Source organism: Rhynchophorus ferrugineus, unplaced genomic scaffold (genome assembly GCF_030347505.1).
Source record: "Rhynchophorus ferrugineus isolate W39M unplaced genomic scaffold, kcgeb_rfMv2 rfM2, whole genome shotgun sequence".
Lineage (NCBI taxonomy): Eukaryota > Metazoa > Arthropoda > Insecta > Coleoptera > Curculionidae > Rhynchophorus > Rhynchophorus ferrugineus.
The window spans coordinates 18702877-18725509 of NW_027472581.1; the positions used below are offsets into that span (position 1 = coordinate 18702877).

The 22633-nt window shown below is 31.4% G+C and overlaps 1 protein-coding gene across 5 annotated transcripts in view; it reads right to left on the reverse strand.

The window, feature by feature from the left end:
* Positions 1 to 22633, reverse strand: part of Tpst (Tyrosylprotein sulfotransferase) — a 610347-nt gene that overhangs the window by 10222 nt on the left and 577492 nt on the right. The window lies entirely within an intron of this gene.

The following is a 22633-nucleotide window of genomic DNA, read 5'->3' on the forward strand; positions in this document are numbered from 1 at the left end:
CCCCTGTAATATGAATAAATTTTATTCTTATTTTATAATCCCCCGGTATTAAATAAACCAGCTTTGCGCGACCTCTCGTGGCGTGGCAGATCATAATTTGGTCACAGTTTTATATAGCGGAGATCGTATTCTAAGTCTGTATATTTTGTGTAATTAATTAAGTTAATTATTAGTTGTAAACAAGTAATTGTAAGATAGCAGATTGCCAATTAGTTAGCTCCAAATGAGGAATATGTGCATTATATTCCTCATTTTTAAACTATCATAGTATTTTTAAGGTTTTTAAATTGTAATTATTTAATTATAATAAAATTGTTACTTCTAAAGCACCGGAATCAATAATCTTATTCGATAACTTTTAATAAGGCAGGTTCCTAATCTGGCATCATTATAATCTATAATATAATAAAATATAAAACCTAAAGAAGCATAAGTTATTTTGTAATTAGACTTATATTGTAAGTCTAAGAGTCTTCTACGTAAATGAATTCACAGCCCTAATCATTATAATAAATCCATCAAATGACAAAATGATCCGTAACATTCTAAGAAGAGTTATTTAAAAATTCAGTGTTTCGATCAATTTGGCTTGAAAACAACAAAACAAACAAACCAGGCTTTGGTTTGATTTGGTTTGGTAACGTAACATTCTAAGAGGAGTTATTTAAAAATTCAGTGTCCCGATCAATTTGGATTGAAAAAAAATCAAACAAACCAGGCCTTGGTTTGGTTTGGTTTGGTAACGTAACATTTTAAGAAGAGTTATTTAAAAATTTAGGGTTTCGTTCAATTTGGGTTGAAAAAAAACAAACAAACCAGGCCTTGGTTTGGTGTGAAACGTTCGATTGATTTTTTGTTTGGCGATTTAATATTTCGACAATATCCCAAGTGGCGTTCTGTTAATGCATCTCGCTTTCCTCTGAGAACCACGCTTGATTTCGCTTTTCAATTTCCTCCGAAAACGGAAAACATACGTACTATATTGTATTATCGACTAGACTTCGTGACATTCCATTTTGTTAAAAGTGCAGTAACATGTAAATGGTTTCTTGACAATAATTTACCTCATGATGCATGCTCATGCGCATAATAATAATACATCATTTTAATATGAATAATGGAAAATATAATACATCTTTGTTATAAGGGTTATTTTTCCATATTTCGAAATTATTAGTACTATTTGGGCCTTGTTTAATATTTATATGATGTTATTCGCATTTCATCTCTTGGCAAATAGTGAGAGTATTCAATCCGACTACCATTTTCTTCATTATTTACGAAACTGTATTAATGGTTTAAAATTTAATTTTACTGGCTTCAAACAGCTTTGTGAAAAATACTTGCTTCAGTGTTTCGCCAAGAAATCTTACAAATTCTGCTATGGAGATCAACACGACATATATAACATTAATTAGCGTTTGAAATATATATGAGTATGCTTTGAAAATCAGGAAAACCCGAAATTACCTTTTGTTCTAACAAATTATATCATAATGCCAATTAAAAATAATACTAAATCGTTCTGCTAAATAGTCTAAGAAAAAATACAATTTGTTGAAGAAAATTAAACACAAATATTTGTATCAAATTGTAACACAGATGTATATCATACACACCATTACTATTCAAATATGTTAGAATAATATTATTATAAACGTACTCTAAAAGTAACACTACTTTTTATGTTATTGATTACTTGTTTTGTCTTAACGTGAAAAGATAAGTATTGCCTTATTTTACTGCGTAAAAATATTTTTAACAAAAAAACTGAACCGACTTCAAAAAATAAATAAATATCAAAAAAAGGTAAAAACTAATCAAAATTATATTATACTTAAATTATAATCGTTGTAATAGCTAAATAAAAATAAACAAAAACCTTATTTAACCTATCTATTATACTTATTTTATATTCTACTATATACACACAATTTAGCTTAATACCTACCTAAACAATTTGGGTTGAAAACAAAAAAACAAATAAACCAGGCCTTGGTTTGGTTACGTACTGTAAAAGCAAGACTACTTTTTATGTTATTGATTACTTGTTTTGTCTTAACGTGATAAGATAACTATTGCCTTATTTTACTGCGTAAAAATATTTTTAACAAAAAAATTGAACCGACTGCAAAAAATAAATAAATATCTAAAAAAGGTAAAAACTAATCAAACTTATATTATACTTAAATTATAATCGTTGTAATAGCTAAATAAAAATAAACAAAAACCTTATTTAATCTATCTACTATACTTATTTTATATTCTACTATATACACACAATGTAGCTTAATACCTACCTAAACCTATTTATCTATTTACAATTTTATTTTAACTACTACCAACTGATCACTTTGAAGTCGATGCCGAGCACCAAATCAAATTTGTTTTGATCGTATTTTAATTTTAAGAACCCAACCGAACCTAAACAATTATATCAATTAAATCTAGTTTTGTTAGTAATCTAATTGTTTGAATATGTCACAGAATTATAATATTATTTTTGTATTGTTTGGACTTGGCACCGACTTCGAGGTCATCAATTGGTAGTAGTTAAAATAATATTGTAAATAGATAAATAGGTTTAGGTAGATATTAAGCTATATTGTGTGTATACAGTATAATATAAAATACGTGTAGTAGATAGGTTAAATAAGGTTTTTGCTTATTTTTATTTAGTTATTACAATGATTGTTATCTACATATTTTATTTTAAAATGTTTTTTTTGTGTTAAAAATCTAAATTTGATTATTTTTTTGTTTTTAGTGAGTCCCTTATTTATTTTTTCGCCGTTTTTTTTAATATTACAATAATAAAAAAGCAATGGAGATAAAAATCGTACTGCTGTTCGTGCGGTGTGAATTATGAGTACCTTCCAGTGCGCCAAACTGTCAAACAAGATATATTATTTCAGTGTATGTGTTTGTATGAAGTTAATAGTTTCAAGAGTTATTGACTTCTATGTTGTTATAAGTCAAAAATGCTTATTCTCGCATACGTTTTTAAGATTTTTTAAAAGAAATCTCACGTCATTCATCAACTTCCATATTCTCCCCCTATAAACTTAATTCAACATATTTTTTTATTTACATCTTTCATTAGATACGCTTAATGCAATCCTAATTTATGAAATTAATTTGTTACTATTGTTCTGTGGTACTTGCATCAATATATATGTAAGACAAGTGTGGGATAAACACCTCAGTATGTATTACTCAATGTTAAATTAGACTGCTTAAGCTAAATAAGATTAAACACTTATATACTGTATGAGTGCAGATATGCTTATGCTATGTGGCTTGATACGCTTCAATCTTCTGATTTCCTGTGTATTGTCCAGTAGCTGTATCGCTTGTGTTTTGTTGTTATTTAGTAGCCATTTTTCATGACTTAAGACCAAATTTAGGATAACTTCGTAAATCCAGTTCATTTCGAGATCACCGCGATAGTTCTTGGTTGGTTACCTAGCGATCAGCATTGGTATTTAATCGAAGAACTTTGTTTTGACATCGTTGAACTGCTAGTTATTTTGATGTTTTGGCGCAACTACATATTTGAGCTCCTTAAGTTCAAATAAGTTCTATAACAGATTGATAAACCAATCTATTTGATCGACTAAAAAGTATAGTTCTTTTATTCTGAATCTGATCTGCTTTGCCTTTAGTCTTTTGTGGTTAAATATAATTTGTTAATTAAATATATGCGTTGAAAATTGAAAAAAAAAACTTTGCATAATGCACTACTCCATAATGTATTACTTTGTAGGGGTTAGAAATCCAATATATTTTTGTTATTTTGATATATTATTAGATTAAATTCAACTCACTACAAACTACATGCTTGGACATTCCTTTTGAAGACCTGGGGCCCTTTTCAATTTCGTACACTTTTCTTTCCTAAATACATCTTAAATAAATCTCGAATGTTTCCCCTCCAATTTCCAACTTTATTTTATATTATTTATATCCTTCCTATGCAACATTTTCCACCATAGTGACAGCCAATCTGGTTATAAATTGGCACATTGTTACGAGAGATCTTTGCTTTACTCCTTGAACGTAATAGAATGGCAAAGTGAAATCCGGACGGGGGAACACAATATATTATGTATGTTTTCCATTTGATAAAAACGAGTCGAAAGATGAACTCGCGCGTTTCCCTATGAGAAAAGCGTGTTGCCTTTGTATATCCGTATGGGATATTGTCAAGACATCAATGGAGAAATAAACATATTCTATTTTAATTTATTTTATTTTTCATATTTGTAAGATTTAGCCTATTTAAAATTCATTTTCATAAAAAAATATCTTTTTTGTATTTATATTGTTTCAAATTTATTACTGAGTTGGCACCAGTGCTTTTAACGTCACATAAAAATTCCATTTATGTTGTAATTAATATCTTTTAACGACGAATCAAGATCAGATGTTAGCTCTATCAGCGATTAAATATATGAAATGTATAAAAACAGTGAGTAGACTTTCAACACAAACATAATTTAATACAATTATTTCAAAGGAAACTGTTAGTCTGAAAAGTATTGAAGAGGTCTAATGGAACTTCCGGATGTTGCTTTTAAAATAATACAATTTTTAAGAAGCATATAATAAAACGATGGAAGACTTATTATTTCAATGTATGTATTTAGATGAGACATGGGTATTTCAGAATTGGACCAATATACCCAACGGTCACTTACGGCAAGATGATAATAAAAATAGTGTTATGACGACAGAAGTTGATAAAGGTAAACGTTTTAATAACAATTGATTAGGTTTTAGTGTATAGATATAGTGTACTTCATATTGGAATCAGGAATGGTTAATAACACCTTAGGTTTGGATGAACTTGAGTGTAAAATATTTATATGCATACATATGTGTATTATTTAGAATATAGGTGAGCATCTGGTTAAAATGTACCAGGAGAGAAAGATTACTATTCTTGCAGATATCAAAATGTATTTACAAGGAAACACTGTACCGAAGGATACAACAACTAAGCGTAAAAGGTTAATAACTTTCTAATGAAAGTAAAATAATTATTTGGGTTGAATTTTAGTTGGGTTGAAAATAAAAAAACAAATAAACCCGGCCTTGGTTTGGTTACGTACTATAAAAGTAACACTACTTTTTGTTAATGTTATTGTTGTTATGTTATTGATTACTTGTTTTGTCTTAACGTGATAAGATAAGCATTGCCTTATTTTACTGCGTAAAAATATTTTTAACAAAAAAATTGAACCGACTTCAAAAAATAAATAAATATCTAAAAAAGGTAAAAACTAATCAAACTTATATTATACTTAAATTATAATCGTTGTAATAGCTAAATAAAAATAAACAAAAACCTTATTTAATCTATCTAGTATACTTATTTTATATTCTACTATATACACAGAATTTAGCTTAATACCTACCTAAACAATTTGGGTTGAAAAAACTCCAGAAAATATTGGAGTGTAAAATATTTATATGCATACATATGTGTATTATTCAGAATATACGTCAGCATTTGGTTAAAATTTACCAGGAGAGAAAGAGTAGTAAAGGTTTTGCAGATATGGCAAATGCATTAAGGAGAATGCAGATATCAAAATGTATTTACAAGGAAACACTGTGCCGAAGGACACAACAACTAAGCGTAAAAGGTTAATAACTTTCTAATGAAAATAAAATAATTATTTGGGTTGAATTTTAGTTGGGTTGAAAATAAAAAAACAAATAAACCCGGCCTTGGTTTGGTTACGTACTATAAAAGTAACACTACTTTTTGTTGATGTTATTGTTGTTATGTTATTGATTACTTGTTTTGTCTTAACGTGATAAGATAAGCATTGCCTTATTTTACTGCGTAAAAATATTTTTAACAAAAAAATTGAACCGACTTCAAAAAATAAATAAATATCTAAAAAAGGTAAAAACTAATCAAACTTATATTATACTTAAATTATAATCGTTGTAATAGCTAAATAAAAATAAACAAAAACCTTATTTAATCTATCTAGTATACTTATTTTATATTCTACTATATACACAGAATTTAGCTTAATACCTACCTAAACAATTTGGGTTGAAAAAACTCCAGAAAATATTGGAGTGTAAAATATTTATATGCATACATATGTGTATTATTTAGAATATACGTGAGCATCTGGTTAAAATGTACCAGGAGAGAAAGAATAGTAAAGGTTTTGCAGATATGGCAAATGCATTAAGGAGAATGCAGATATCAAAATGTATTTACAAGGAAACACCGTGCCGAAGGACACAACAACTAAGCGTAAAAGGTTAATAACTTTCTAATGAAAGTAAAATAATTATTTGGATAAACAATTGTTAATTAGGTGGATTAGGCCTCCAGGGGATACAAGTAAGAAAACAACTCAAATCTATAAATTATTGTATCTGTATTAACTATAGTTTAAGTCAGCCAAAATAATCGAACTTAAATTGATGCGGCAACGTTGCGACGTTTTGAGGTCATACATTTTGATGACGTGGTTTCATTGTCCTGTTCAATAGACTATAAATGTTGCGACGCAAATTTATTATGAATGGTTGGGACAGCTAATTGTAGAATTCTTTCGGTTCTATTGTTAGAGGGTCTACTTTATTAGACCTTTTAACTGAAGTTTTTAATATATATGACATGGAAAAGAATTATGACCTGATAAAAAACTCATAGATAACGTTCGCAGTGTACTGATCGTCTGGTAAATATAGGCAGGCAAAAAGATACCAAGTAAACAGAACAGACGTGTTCAACAAGGATGATTCTCATCAGCTCGTTGTCGAGTGTTTCGGATAACGAGGATACAGGTACCGAGGCTGGACGAAATGTGTCGGATGTTAGACCTGGTAGAGGACTCTTTATGGCGCCTAACTATAAATATCAAGAAGCTCCGAAATCGTGGAATTTTTGGGAATTCCTTAAGAGTCCGAAAAGCACATGGTTTATCAGCGTGAGAAGTTCCTAGCTGGAAGAGTGTTTCCCACCCAGATATTCTCAGCAAATCGGGGTACAGAAAAGGGTTTTTTGGACCAGCCTTGTCCACCACCACCAAGAACCCGAAGACAGTCTGACAGTGATTTGCATGAACACCGAGGAAAAGAGGGTTATTGAAAAATGAGAAGAATAAAGTATTGCTGAGAGAAAGTACTGAATTGTTTGGAGAAGAAAGTATTGAACTGAATGAAGAAGAAAGAAGTGAATGAGCATTGATTGAAGAAATTATTGTATTAACTGAAGTATTATTGAAAGCATAGATTTCCTGTCTACATTACAAGTAAGTATTTAATTAATATCTTTTAAATGTGTAATATATTCTCTTTTCTTTATTCTGTTTATTTTTTATTTCTTTATTTCTCTTTTCTCTGTTCCTTATTATCAGTTAAATAACTCATCTTTGGGTATTAATTTACTCAAGGAAGAGAGAAAATAAATTGTATTTCATTTACAACCTTATTTTCTCTCCCGCATCTCAACAATAGATATATGTTAAATTAATTATTGTAGGTCTTTTGTATTGACCTGAAAGTGAATTTAGACAAAACTGATATTACAAATTTATTATTACGAGGGTTGCTTAAGTATTATTGCTTTGCATCAGATTCTACTTGCACCCCTTTTCCTTATCTATAGATAATTTCTTTATAGTTAATCTCATTTAACTTTAAGAGTTCCGAAAACGTCAAGGAACGGAAAGGTAATGATAATCAAATAAAAGTAAATTTTCTCAGTTCAAAGTTCAAATTAGATACGCCGAAGCAGAAGACGAAGGAAAAAAAGTTGAAATTGAATTTTCGACGTCACGCCATTGATTTAACTTTTCGACTTTTGCCTTAAGTATTTCTATTAAAGGCAAACAGGTCTCTCGCAGTGGAAATTGTCCGTTTTTGTCATTCGATTTCCACTTAAATGGAAAACAGATCGTTGTTGACCCTTTTCCAGTCCCTGTCTCGTAACCCTTGTTATCTTCAATTAGGAGTCGGCATGTTTGCTTATCGTTTTGCTCGATATTTGCCAGTAAAATAAGGATTTCAACGGTAATACTTTAATTATTGAATATATTGTTTCGTCATAAATAATAAATCGATGGTGTTACTACAGTTTAGTAAAGTTGATGTGAAGTGGAAAGTTGTTATTATAATTATAATATATGCTGATTATTTTTTTGTCTCCTTTCTTCTATGTGTACAAAAATTAATTGCATTTTGTTTCATTAAAACTAGAAAACGCATGAATCGATTTGGCTAATTTCGGGTTTGAAATATTTATAGAAGTTCATGGAAGGTTTGTATGATGGGAAAATATGAAATAACTGCAAGAAGAAAATAACATAACAATTTTGTGTTCTTAAACCAAGTGTTAAACCAAGAATCGACATTTTTGTTGGTTGTCAAATATTTATGAGTGCATTAGGAAATTTATCTTGTTTTTTTTTTGATAACATCTTTATTAGATATGCCTAGTACAATCTTAATTATAAATTAATTTATTACTACATCATTTGTACATGCATTAATTAACAAGCAAGACGAGTGCGAGATAAATACATCAATATGTATTCTTCAATTATAAAATTATAATAACTTAAGCTGTAGTTTACACTAAAGGTATACACTTTATATAAGTTCGTATGATTTCGTTCGCTTCATTCTTCTGATTTCCTGCGCGTTGTCCAGTATTTAAGGCAAAATCTTGGATAACTTCGCAAATCCATTTGATTTACAGGTCATGTAGTTATTCGTTGGTTACGTACCGATAAACATTGGTAATTAATCGAAGAATTTTGTTTTGGCAGCGTTGGATGACTAGTTATTTGAATTTTTAATGCAACCCCATAGGTCCAAATTGGCTTTATGTTTGTCTGATAAATAATGTCTTTGATTTTAGATTGTTTCTGATTGAGGAATCATCGGGTATCCATTGAGTGATATAATTAGGTTTTTGTTATTTCGCCGCAATGCAAAATTAACTTGACCAGATTTGAACAGTTCAGGTGAAAGAACAATTCAGCTTTTTCATCGTTGCGTCGAACATATTCATTTCGATCATTTTTAATTGGGGGTACTCGAATAATTAGTCTTTTAAATCTTCGAGTTGCTTTCCGTGGTGAATAATCTTTATCTCCTTCTGGGCTCCTGGGTAGCATCGAAAGCAGCTGCATGGTACATATTATCGCACCCCATATATTCTTCAGACATCGTCCTTTCTAACTATTAACTTTTCGCGATCAATGGGATAGCAGCACGTCGCCAATTTCGACGAAGTTAGAAAAGGACTCGATGGAAGGTTTTCCTCTAAAGACAAATAGTTTTTTTGGCATTGCATCCATCATATACTGACATACGGGCAAGATATATAGAATCCAATAGCTAATACTTTGAATAAATATATTTTTCCATTTTCGTGAAAATTATGTAGTTTTCTTTCGAAAAAAACCGGTAGTGATTTTCTGGTACACATGGTATATGGTTGGAGATTCATTTCCTGAATTCTTTTCAACTATTGTACCGTCTTGTTCATTATCATTGTTTTAGTATTAGGTAACGTAGTTGATGGTGATGATTGATGATGTTGATGTTTATTATTGATTATATATATATATATATATATATATATTTTATATATATATATATATATATATATATATATATATATATATATATATATATAAATGAATCGTTATTCGTTAGTGTTGCTAAAACTCGAGAACGGCTGGATCGATTTCGATAATTTTGTTCTTAAATTATTTGTGGAAGTCCAGGGAAGGTTTAAAAGATGAATAAATATGAAAATGCTGGAAATTAAATAAAAACAATAATTTTGTTTTTTCTTTGATGTCGAGGATTGAATTCGACAATCTACGTGCGCAAGAACTGTCTTAACTTCGGTGATCCTTTGTGATAGTGACATTTCAAATTTTGTGCACTTTTTTTTGTTGATTTTTTATAATAGTGACACGTTATTATGCTAATTTACGATGCCGACGAGAAGACGACCTGACTTAGGTCGTCGCAGTCAATCAAATATGCGAAGAACTACCTCACGTGCTAACCGCACTGATGACCAGAGAGAGACATATCAAGAAAATAGACGTATTGCTATGTCAGAATTGCATTCTTTAGAGAGTGACAATGAAGTAGATACGCTTAGAATGCAACGAGTTCCTGTAGATCAAACACAACAACAGCGAGCATGACATAATGAAATTGAGCGATTTCGTAGACACAGTGCTCCTGTGATCCTGGAACCAGCTGCATTCCACTATGATGCGGCAATAGATTATAGTGCCGACAAATCGGTAACAATTGGGGAAATGACAATAATTTGTAAATATTGCAAGTAAAAAAACAGTGGTGAATCTACTGGATAATGTGGTGCTGGAGGCAAAGTAAAATTGCCACTATTGGTCCCACCACCAGATCCTTTACGCTCATTAGTTTCTCGAAATGATTCTTTTCTAAAAATGTTTGAAATCGTAATCGCAAATATAACGTAAGTATTTGTAACAGATTAATTTTGATTAATTTTGGTGTAACATGTTTTTAAAAGTAATACTTGTACAGGTTTGTTAGCTAATATCCATAACAAAATTAAGTGGAAAAAACGGCAATAATAATCAGATCAAAATAAAATTACAATGGCAAAGTTCAAATTAGATTTACCGAAGAGGGTACAAAAAATTTAAATTGGTTTTTTTCTCTGGCCTTCATCGATTTAACTTTTCAACTGACTGTAAACGTCTCTATTAAAAGTAAACAACTTTTTTTCCTTAGAAATCTTTGTATCAGACTTTCTTTCAGACAGATTCCAGCCCTACAGTTATTGTTTTCAATTTTCATTTGTTTTGATATTTCAACATAGAATAACAATGAAACAAAATAGTTTATTTTAATTTTAATATTTTAGAATAGAATTATTTAAAAAATGTCTAATAAATGTTTATCTTTCTCATAATGTGTATAAAATAAGTAGTATATAATAAGGAACTTTTAAAACTGATATGGATTTAGGTAATCTAGTTATGAAAAAAATGAGAATTATGAATTATGAATTCGCGAAAAACAATATTAATAAAGGGTAAATCTCTAAGAATAAGGTTATAAGAGGTATCATAAATTCACGAAGATACCAAAAGACTTATTTACACTGATACCTTCACATATCGACTGTTACTTGGGATATTAAGATAATAACAAGAGAAGATGTTCAACTCTTGCATTAATATCGATCTATTGGAACATCGTGTAATCAACAGAAAATCAGCGTTTATTAATATATGAACATTATTATTGTACAGTCTAAGGAAGGACCGATGGGTTTGGTTTGATTTGATTGTAATTCAAATATTATATTTTTACGTATAGTTTATTCAAATAATTTTTTAATTTATGGTTTTTTATTTTATAACATTTAAGGCAATAACAATATAAAATTTGAAAATAAGTTATTAATTGTAAGATTAGATGTTGCATTTTGAAAACGTTTTATATAAATGTTAATTAGTATTTAAATAAAATTAAATAAATTGGTATTTCATTAAAACTTTATTAGTAAATAAATCTGTTTTGGGCGTCCTTATGTGCCCCGGATGGACAAAACTTGGATACAACTTTATATATTATTCGAGTACCGCCAATAAAAAATGATCGAAATAAATGGGTTCGACGTGTTAAAATTTTGTAATAATATCATTTTTCCAGTTTGGTTTTCGAAATCATCATTCAACAATCGATCAAGTGCACAGAGTAACTGCGGCTATTGAAAAAGCGTTTGAGGAAAAGAAATATTGCCCTGCAATATTCCTGGACGTCTCACAAGCTTTTAATCGGGTTTGGCATTTGGGATTCATCTGTAAGATGAGCGAATTCTTACCGCCGAACTATTGTCAATTGCTGACAATTTATCGACATTTAAAAATTTCGGCTGAGTTCCACAAGATAGCGTCTTAGGACCTCTCCTATATCTGCTCTACACTGCTGGCATTCCAACAACAAAAGAAGCACACCTTGGAATCTTTGTTGACGACACAATTATTACGGCAGATGACATATCTCTCCTAGGGCAGTAGAAAAAGTACAAGTGGCGGTCAACAAAATCTACAAATGGAAGAAAGAATGGAAAATTCAACTTAATAGCTCCAAATGTGTCCACGTTAATTTTGCATTTCGGCGAGATAATAAACTTAATTATACCACTCAATGAATGCCCGATACCTCAAGCAGAATCAGCTAAATACCTTGGAATCCATCTTGACGGTAGATTAAATTTGAAACATCATGTTAGACAGAAAGCAAAACACATTAGAGTTAAAATAAAACAACTATACTGGTTATTCGGAAGATACTCTCAACTTGATCTAGAATCAAAGAGGTTGATTTATAAGACAATCATAAAGCCAATTTGGACCTATGGGGTGCAAATATGGGGTTGGTATGGGACAACCAACGCTGTCAAAACAAGGTTCTTCGAGTGACTACCAATGCCTATCGTTACGTAACCAACGAAGAACTGCACGATGACCTGGAAACCAAATGGATTTGCGAAGTTATCCAAGATTTCGTCTTGAAACACGAAATATTACTAAATCATACTAACGTGGAAGCAATACAACTGCTAAACAGCGCGCAGGATGTCAAGAGATTGAGGCGAACCAAACCATGTGAACTTATATAAAGTGTATACCCTTAGTATAAACTATAGCTTAAGCTATTATAATTTTATAATTGAGGAATACATATTGATGTATTTATCTCGCACTCGTCTTGCTTGTTAATTAATGCTTGTACAAATGATGTAGTAATAAATTAATTTATAATTAAGATTGTACTAAGCGTATCTAATAAAGATGTTCTGTCATATTGACTTTTGGCTATTTTTGACGCCAAATTGTATTGACAGAAAGATGACAGACAATACGTTGAAATATTATAATAATTTAAATTTTTCATCTTAAATTCTAAAATTTGAATAAATCAGTTTTAATGTGTTAACAAAAGAAAGTTTTGGGTGTCAGGAAGCTCTATACCGGGGATATCGGTGGGAAGAACAACGTTACTGCTCATTGTACTGAATAACAAAAAAATCATTGGTCTGGAAAAATATCGATATATTTTTGGTTGTATTTCGATAATCTTCTGACACCATCAAATGTAATAAAATCTATAAACAAGAATACTCACACTAAGCCTATTTATTCATAATGTAATATAAATCATAAAATTCTGATTTTTTTAAAAATATATTTTAAAGTCTCCTTTTACCAGCGAGGGTTTATCTGGACTGGAATTATAGTTTCACTTGGGCTACGAACCACGGTCCTCGGCATTAAGCCTACCAACTGGCGAGTGACCAACTTAGAAACCATCCTAGAAGGCATCCGGTCTTATCCAGCCTGATTACTGACACGACTGGGATAATCACTAACATAAATTTACAACCATGTCCCAGCAGAATTTGAACCCGCGACTATCGCAACAGTAGAAGAACCGTCCTGTCGCCTTCACCACTGCGCCAACCAAGCCGGTTATAATCCTGCTTTTTATTGAAGGACAAACCTTATTGTATTTAACATGATAAGAATCAAATTAATGCCTGTTTATAAAAATAAATAAATGTGACTTAGGGTTATTTTATTTTTCAATCGTCAATCAAAAATATCCCTGTAATTACCCTAAGGATTTTTTACGTGGTTGTTATTTAAGGTTTGTGTGGTAAACTTGCTGAAAAATTAAATGTTTACGTATGGCCGGTGGTTTTTTCTCTTGTTCGAGTACGGCACACATTCTCCCGCTCTTCAAACATTATCCTTTTTTTCGTTTTAATATATTTTCCGATTCGAGATTAATGAAAAATCTGCCACGCCGCCAGGCAGTCACAGACATCTCGATTTTCTTTAATTTTCGATAAAGCTCTAGCTGCGGGCCCGGTATGTTTTTTTATTTCGGTTGTTTCATTGAGAGAAACAGATCTGAAGGCTTGGACATAGTTTTTGTTGTGTCTAAGTGGCCCAGAAAATAATACGCATAATCGCTAAATTAATATCGTTATAGTTAATTATGTTAGCTAAACTTTTATTGCTAGGCATGGTATTTAATTTTAAAGTTTTTTGATTTGAAATTATGAATAATTTTTAAAATTATTAGGCCTATAACTGTCTATTAAATTACATCGGGCATATTTGTAACCAACTTCATATTGAAGCTTCACTTCACTGACGGGTTTCACTTTTCAGTACGTGTCATTTCGTCGAAGCGCGAACATTTTTTTCAATGCGTTCAAAATACCTGAATTTGTACCGAATACATTGCATTTCCGAGAATGCAAGAAGAAGGGCAGCATTTTAAGGAAGAAGGCAGCTGAAAATCATCGAATGCTGTGTAGAGTTTATGACAATAATGTTCAATCGATTTCAATATGTAAACACTAGTTTCGACCGAAAATGATGATTTTGACACCAAAGACAAAGAGCATTCTGAACAGGCAAACAATATTGTGGGAATTAAAAAAGTGCCAAAAAGTCTGAATTTGTATCTAGTAAATCGGCAATCAATTTGAAGTAAAATGCGGCTGAAGATCATTGAATTTTGTGTGAATTTTATGAAAACCATGCTACATGTGTATTACATAATAGTTTACATCATTTAAAAGTGGTGATTTTGACACAGAAGATACCGATGAAACCACTGATGGGTTTGAGACACAACAATGTTATTCTTGAGTGTGACAATGCTCGACCACATGTTGCAAAATCGGAGAAAACAAACCATCCCCTATATTCGCTAGACCCGATTCTAAAAGATAAAAAAAAGAAAGCCCTAAAAGATACATCGTTGTTTCGAGATGGCTTCCTTATATTGCCTGAGTGATGAGAAAAAGGAAGCTATCGATGGACAGTACTTTGAATAAAATACACTGTACCGATTTTTCATAATAAAGTTCAAAAAACTAATTTATAATTGAATGTTCTAATATATTTATTATAGTTACCGAAATTAGTGCGTAGAATGCAGATTCTGCACTGATTCTGTAGATTTATTAATTGTTTTTATTACTCTCAAAGAATTAAGAATATTCTAGGAATCGATTATTTGAAGAGTCCCCTTAAAGTTATTATTAAAATTCATTCTTTCGTTAAGTTTGGTCAAGCTGCAGCGTTATATGTAGCGTTGGGACACATCGACTGTTTAGAATTGACTGTTTTTTCTGTTTAGTTCGCGTCCAGTTAATTGAAATTCCGTAAAAACCTTCAAACTATTATTTTTAATGTTCTAGATTTGCTGTCTTACTCGTAGCTTTGTTAATATAAATATGGTCTTTCAGATACAATACATGGGTTGAAAAATCCCAGGTCTAACATGTGTTACACATCTATGTAGATGGCGCTAGTCTTATTGAATTCACCGCATTTTTAGTTAATACTACCTTCAAAAAAATATATTAAAATTTCCTGATATTCTACTCAAGTTTGTGAGTTGTTGCGCTAAGAGTGACACTACTTTTGTTATTTTCAAAACAATAGATCAAAACCAATTTCATGTTTTAATTTTACACCGATGAGAACTATTTCTTGATGGGAAAAAATAACGTTCAAGTGAAGCAATGACAAGTATTATAAGGACTACGCTCTATCAGAAACAACAATAAAACGTTGGTTTGCTGACTTCAGACGTGGTCGTAGAGATACCGATGATGCAGAATGCAATGGACGTCCAAATGAGGTGGTAACGCCAGAAAATATTAAACAATCCACAAAATCGTTTTGATTGATTGAAAAGTGAAGTTGCGTGACTTAGCTAATATCGTAAGAATATTAAAAGAGCGTGTTGGTTTTATAATGAATGAGCATTTGACTATGAGAAAGCTCTGTTCAAAATGGGTGCCGCGTTTGCTCACTGTTGACCGAAAACAAGAAAGTGTTGATGATTCTGAGCCAAAAGATAAATAGTTCTACAAAAGTGGTATTGAAATCTTAGAGCGGCGCTGGAATAATTGTGTGGCCCTTTATGAAGATTACGTTGATGAATAAAGCCAATTTAGAATAACGCGTTTTCTTTGTTACACCCGGGACTTTTCATCCCATGTGTTACTTAAATCACAATATATTGTTGTACAAATCAATACTTATACCCGTTGATCTGTCAATGGTTCCAAAATAAAGTATTATAGTAAGTAATGTAATGAATTGATACAGCGTGATATCCTTTTAGAACTCCTAACGAGAGTGTCAGTGTACCCCAATGTACTTGTCAATCAGTTAATTGTAAGCTATAGTAGTTAAATGACCAGTAAAACATTTACCACCACATCCAATCTGAGTAATAGACATATAGAGCATGATTTAGATACATCGACGTTGAAACAAAGTATTCATGGCAGTCTTTCTGTGTATATGATGGATCAGTAAGATGTAGTATATTAAGAGCTGCTAAAACCGAAAGATAAACTATTGAAGCTTGAACCGGAAGTTTTGTCACACTCGGTGCACTCACAAGATTCCTTTTGATTACTACTTGTTCAGACCGATACAGCCTGACTTGGTTGGCATACGCAGCGTTTATTGAGATAACATATAAAGATAGATAGATAACAAATAATCATACAATGAGTCTTTGCAGCAGCCTTTGTCATAAAATAATAATGGAATAGAATTCTCTGTAAAAACACTTTTTCAGTGGTAACAATTGGCATTTTAATGTTGCTATTTCAATCTATGTTATTATGAGAAACGAAAAGCACACTTGTTTATATTACTGTTACTAACTGTCACTGTCTAACCAGTGAAATAAAAAAATAATTGACAATGTTGTTAAACTTTTCCATAAATAACATAAAAAAACATGTTATTTTAAAACAACTAGATACGATAGTACTGAAATTGGTGCAAGAGTTACTTATTATTTATCTTTTGTTGAATTGTTCGAAATTTTCGATAAAAATTAATGTATTAACTGACAGTTAATAATCACAAACATAAATAAAAACACCTAAGTCATCTTAGCTACTAATAATATTAACTTTTGCCTGTTAACTATGTTGTCCTCTGTCTTATTTATATTACGATATATATTTATTTTAATTAATCATTAAGTTTTAATAAAATCTGTCATGGCTAGTTACTATTAATCCAAATTGAATAATTACAATGCTAATGAGCTAGAAAAAATTCATAACTTTGTTTTTCTATACTAAAAAACATATTGTGACCATCTGAAATAGAATCCTTATTTTTTAGTTTGAAACTAACAAAACAACCGCCAACTTTTTGATAAATGGCTTGTAAATTGAAGTTTTCTGTTCGAACAAATATTTGGTTTTCTCCAACTTTTCACGAAACTTTTGCCACGGGCTATTAGTTATATGTATTTCTTTTGATAATCATTCAGGAGAGATAGACACATGAATGTTTGTATACTTGGTTATGTTAGGTTTATGAAAATTTGTTTTTTTATGATTTATTAGATTAAAATAATTAAATGTTTAGGATAAAGTTAAGTTGGCAACTATTTTTCTTATATATTAATAAGAGGCTTTCGACTTTTTTTGAGTACTCTTTCTCATCTTTCTTTCATCATCCATATAATTGAGGTTTCGGAGATTTTGAGAATTCTCCCCTCTGCCGTTGTTAAAAGAATGCTCCACAAAAAGCGAGGAAAATTTTAAAAAATCGATATTTATTTCGGGATTCTCCGATACATCGATGTTTCTATAAGCAAGCTTTCGAAGCAAAATTCTCCCCGGCCGACATACTGATGAGTGAACTTCGAAGACCATTGCAGAAACATCCTGCCCTATTTAGCTTGGCTACCGGCGCGACCGTAATAATTTTTCCTTGTTTTTGGATGTGATTTTTCCGACATAAACATAAATTTATAACCATGGGTCCGTGGGATTCAAACACGGGGCTAGCATAGCTGTAAAAGGATCGGTTATGATCAAGCCGATATATGAATCATGGGTTGTCAATCGAAATAAGTAGTATGAAAACAAGAAATATTCTATTAACACAATAGATTAGCTGGGAAGTTATTTTAAACTTTTGCAGGTTGGTTTTAACAAATTTTAAAACAGATATGACAGAACGTTGACACGTTTCATCTTCATCTGATTGCGCTTGTGCTTGTACGGTTCGTTTTTCTATCAATGAGCAAACAGTTAAATCAATGAATTGCAGCAAATTAGTATCAATTTATAGCGATCCTATATGATGATTCTTGGTATTGAATGTAAAATGTAGCGTTCTTAAGTAGCCTTAAGAACCTATTATATAGCTTCGGAGATAGACAAACTACCGAATATCTGTGATCGTGTAAAGCATTAGTTAAACAACACATTCTGGAACTTCTAAAAATTCTCTGATTAGAACACTACAAGCCACCGACTGCTTTTATAAGTAATCGATGTACCTCATCTATAGATTTGTAGGAATTAAAGAAATCAATCAAATCAATTTAGAAGTTATTTTCTTCTCGTAGGTTACGTATACAATTTGAACAAGACCGATTTGATGTTCAATACCAATAAATTTGTTAAATGTGTGCATTTTCAATGATATACGTAGACCTAAAATATATATCATTCATGATAACAATTGAAAGGAAATATAAAGACTGTACTACGATTTAGTCAAATATGACAGTCATATTTCCAAGCGATTTTATCCCCATTCAGCTTTTTAATTAAAAGCACTAAACTCCCTCTAAACTAAATAACTTCTTCAAATACTATCGTAGAAGTTTTCCGTAAACCGCTAAAAAGTTAGAAATGTAATTTTACCCTTTTTGTTCTGTTTCAAATTAATAAAAATCCACAAACCTTTGATGATACTTCTTCAATATAAAGTTTCGCCATAAGAACATATTTGTTTTTTTTATATCGGTTATATTTTTTATTCGGGTTTTATTATTTCGAGATGGAGATAAAGAACATAAAATTTATAGAGGGATACATGTTGTCTCATATTTTTAAGAAACAAAGATATTTCCATACATTTATTTATATTTATAATATTGGCAGAAATATTCTATAATAACATTGTTGTGCTTTCTTCAGATAACGTTGTACAATAATGAAAAAATAGCATATTATGTATATTCTATATTTTATATTTCTAGCTTATGGGAAAATGACATACTTGCTTATTGGATCAAATATAAATAAATTGGCTATATGAAGGTTATGTAAGTTAAATGGTAACACTATTGCTGCAATAGTGAATTTTATAGTAAATTTATTTTAATTTCTGCAGATTATCTTGCGGGCTTTAAAAGTGTCAAATTTGTTAAAATATTATACGAAAATATCTAAATTCACTGAACATGAACACACCCGCATCTATAATAATTCTTCTTCATGCTTGTAAAAATAGGTTTATCATGGAAGTACGATAAAGAAACAGTTAATTTTTATTTGTTATTCTATTTGAACATCCATTCCATATTTAGAGAGTTTACATTTCTTACAATACCATAAATTTATGGAATGTAAGTAGAAAATATGTGGAGAAGATGAAGATGAAGAAGTAGTAGAAGAAGAAGAATTCAACGCAGGAAAGCATATGAACTATATTCACTGTCATATGATAATTTCTGGCTTTACACTTCAATATATTATACATCAAAAAATCATTGGTCAACAAAATAATATGAACACTGCTTAAGTGTAAATAATGTGACGCGTATATATTGCTCAATTTACATGCCAAATCTTATACATTTAAATGTATTATACGCTTTGTTCTGCGATGGTCAAAACTTGAGATTAGTGGAAGATGTGATATCTGAGACTTGGAAGGAGGACAAAACGTTGGGTCTTGGTTAGCGATAACGTCCGAGATGAAAACAATTGATTTAAAGTTTAACAAGCGACAGTATCCATGGCAAAGAAAAATAGTCAGCGAAAATCTAATTTGTTATAAAAGAAGAATATTAAAAAGGATTCTGACCAGGAAACATAAAATTACTATGACAAAAATGTATCGTAAGGCAGCGTCATGCCTACTCTATAACAGGTGCATTGTCTTGGTGAAGCGGCAGCTTCGTTTTCTACAAATGCGGCCGCTTTTGGGCGATTTCGTCCTTCAAACGGTCCAATAACGCTATGTCATAGACTCTGTTGATTCTCCTTCCTTTTTCAAGGTAGTCAATGAAAATTATTCCATGCGCATCTCAAATTACAGACCGTTGCGTTTTCCCACGCTTTGGAGCGAGTTCATCGTTGCAGTCCACTCGAATGACTGTCGATTAGACTTGGGAGTGAAATAATGGAGCCATGTTTCATCCATTGTCACATGTCGACGCAAAAACTCGGGATTATTACGCTTGATCAAACACTGCTTCGAATCATCAGCCCGTCGTTGTTTTCGGTCAAAAGTGAGCTCGCGCGGCACCCCCTTTGCACAGAGCTTTCTCGTACCCCAATATTCGTAAATGATATGGTGTACACGTTCAGTTGCTATCTTTAGAGTGTCTGCTACTTCATTCAATTTCAATATCTCGCCAATATAGAGAACAATAGAACTTTTATCTCAATCTAATAAACATATTTATATATTGAAATCTCAATTCAATGTTTCCATTATTTATTATTTCTAGTTTCAACTCCACATAAGAGTAGTTGTAATGTAGTTTCAGGAAAAGCTTCAGCGATCAGCCTTTTTCCATAGAAACTGACAATCGGGAATCGAGACGATTTCCATGGCGCAAAACCTTTTCGAGATTTACAGTAATGGTCAAAGTTACAAGTCGAAAAGTTAAATTGATGCCAAACCATTGAAAATTCAATCTCAGACTGTTTTGTATACTTTTTAGTTGATTGTATATAAAATATTTCACATGGAAATTGTACTAGAACCGTTACTATGCTAAAGTACAGAATAAGAATGAATTTTATTTACAGGAAAAATATTTATTTAAGATCTAATAGATAATGATAAGTGATAAAATATTATTTCAAATTATTTGTCTGAATGATGAATGATTCGGCACTTCAGATCAATCTGCAATCAAATCTGCCCTTTTTGAGAGTTAATTCTAACATATTTATTTAACTTTAACTAAATGAGTTTCATATGGTTGTCGTTTTTACCCCTTTTGAATCTTTTCCATCATACGTAAACTGTAACCGTTTATCAACTGTTGAGCTGTATGTTGTAAGTTCCTCAGAGTTTGAGGGTTGAAATTCATCGTCCTCAAACTTTCTTGGTTCTCCAAAGCCGTTTTTTTGGAACTGATATTAATACCATCACTATTGAAATATTTAAACCAAAACGAACAATTACCATTGGTTTCCAAAAGTATTTGATGTGCTTCGGCAGGAGATTTTTTCAAATTAAACAACAAAAGTTGTAACTTCGAGCGTTGCATAATAATAGTAAAAGGAGGATAATATTCCTTCATATAAGGAAATGTCAAAATCATCGAATTTGACAGTTACGTTAGGTTGTTTGCGTTGACATTTAGTGTCTTCAGTAATGGATATAGTTGATCAATAATAATGACCCAATAATAAATATTTAATTATCTGCAAAAATGGCGAACTATTCGTCTTATTTAAACCATTATCCACTCTTATTAAGAATGTTAACAAAATTAAATACGTAAACAAAATATCTGTAATGTAAGAAAGAAAAAGAGTGGGAATTGCTGCAAAGACGCATTAATTCAGATAGAATTTTCCATCGTTACCCGTCGAGTTTACTTTTCAGCTTTCGCTTAAAGCGTTTCTATCAAAGGTAAACATAATTTTCGCAGTGGAAATTGGCCGTTTTCGTCATTCGATTTCTACTTACAAGTTGTTGACCCTTTTCGGTACGACTCACCTCTCGCTCACATTTAATTACGAGCCGGCATGTTTGTTTCTAGTTTCGGTAAACTTTTACTGATAACACGCTGGACGAGAATTTGTTTTTGTCAAGCTTGAAAGTTTATGTTGAATATTAAATATGAACGGAGAGTTCTAAAATGTTTCACTTTTTTTTGTAGTCGTTTTTGGTGGATTTTAATATTCTTGATTTTAAATGAGTTTCAGTAAATTTTGCGAGAAAGGTTCGGTAAACTAATGATATTTTTTTTGCCTTTAAAAGTTGGTCTGTGATGATATTCAAAATACCCAAGTACGAGGGTGGTTCAAATATGGTGGAGACAAACGCTGTAGATATTTTGAAGGTCGTGGCTTGAGTACGTGATAGCTAGGTCCCTTACGAACAGTGTGGCATAGTTTTTGACGGGACCGCATGCCTAACGCGCGTGCTACGGCTATGAGTGAATGTCAAGTGCCGACCGCCGTAGCGCAACGTATTGTCATTCGTTTTTTAGTGTGCAAAAACGTTAAAAAGACGGAAATTTTTCTGCGTTTGCGAAATCAGTTCGGTAGTGAGTGACTGAGTAGGGTTGCCGTGTTTAGATGAGCCAAAGCATTCAAGGATGGCCGCGAAACCGTCGAGAATGAACCGCATGATCGTCGACAGCGAACCAGCAGTACACCAGACAACATTCGCCGCGTAGAATAACTCATTTTGGAGGAATGTAGGTTGAATGTTCGATACATTCCGACTGAACTCGGCATCAGTATTGGTAGCGCAGAGTCTATCATCTAGGAACAATAATATGAACAATAATATGAACA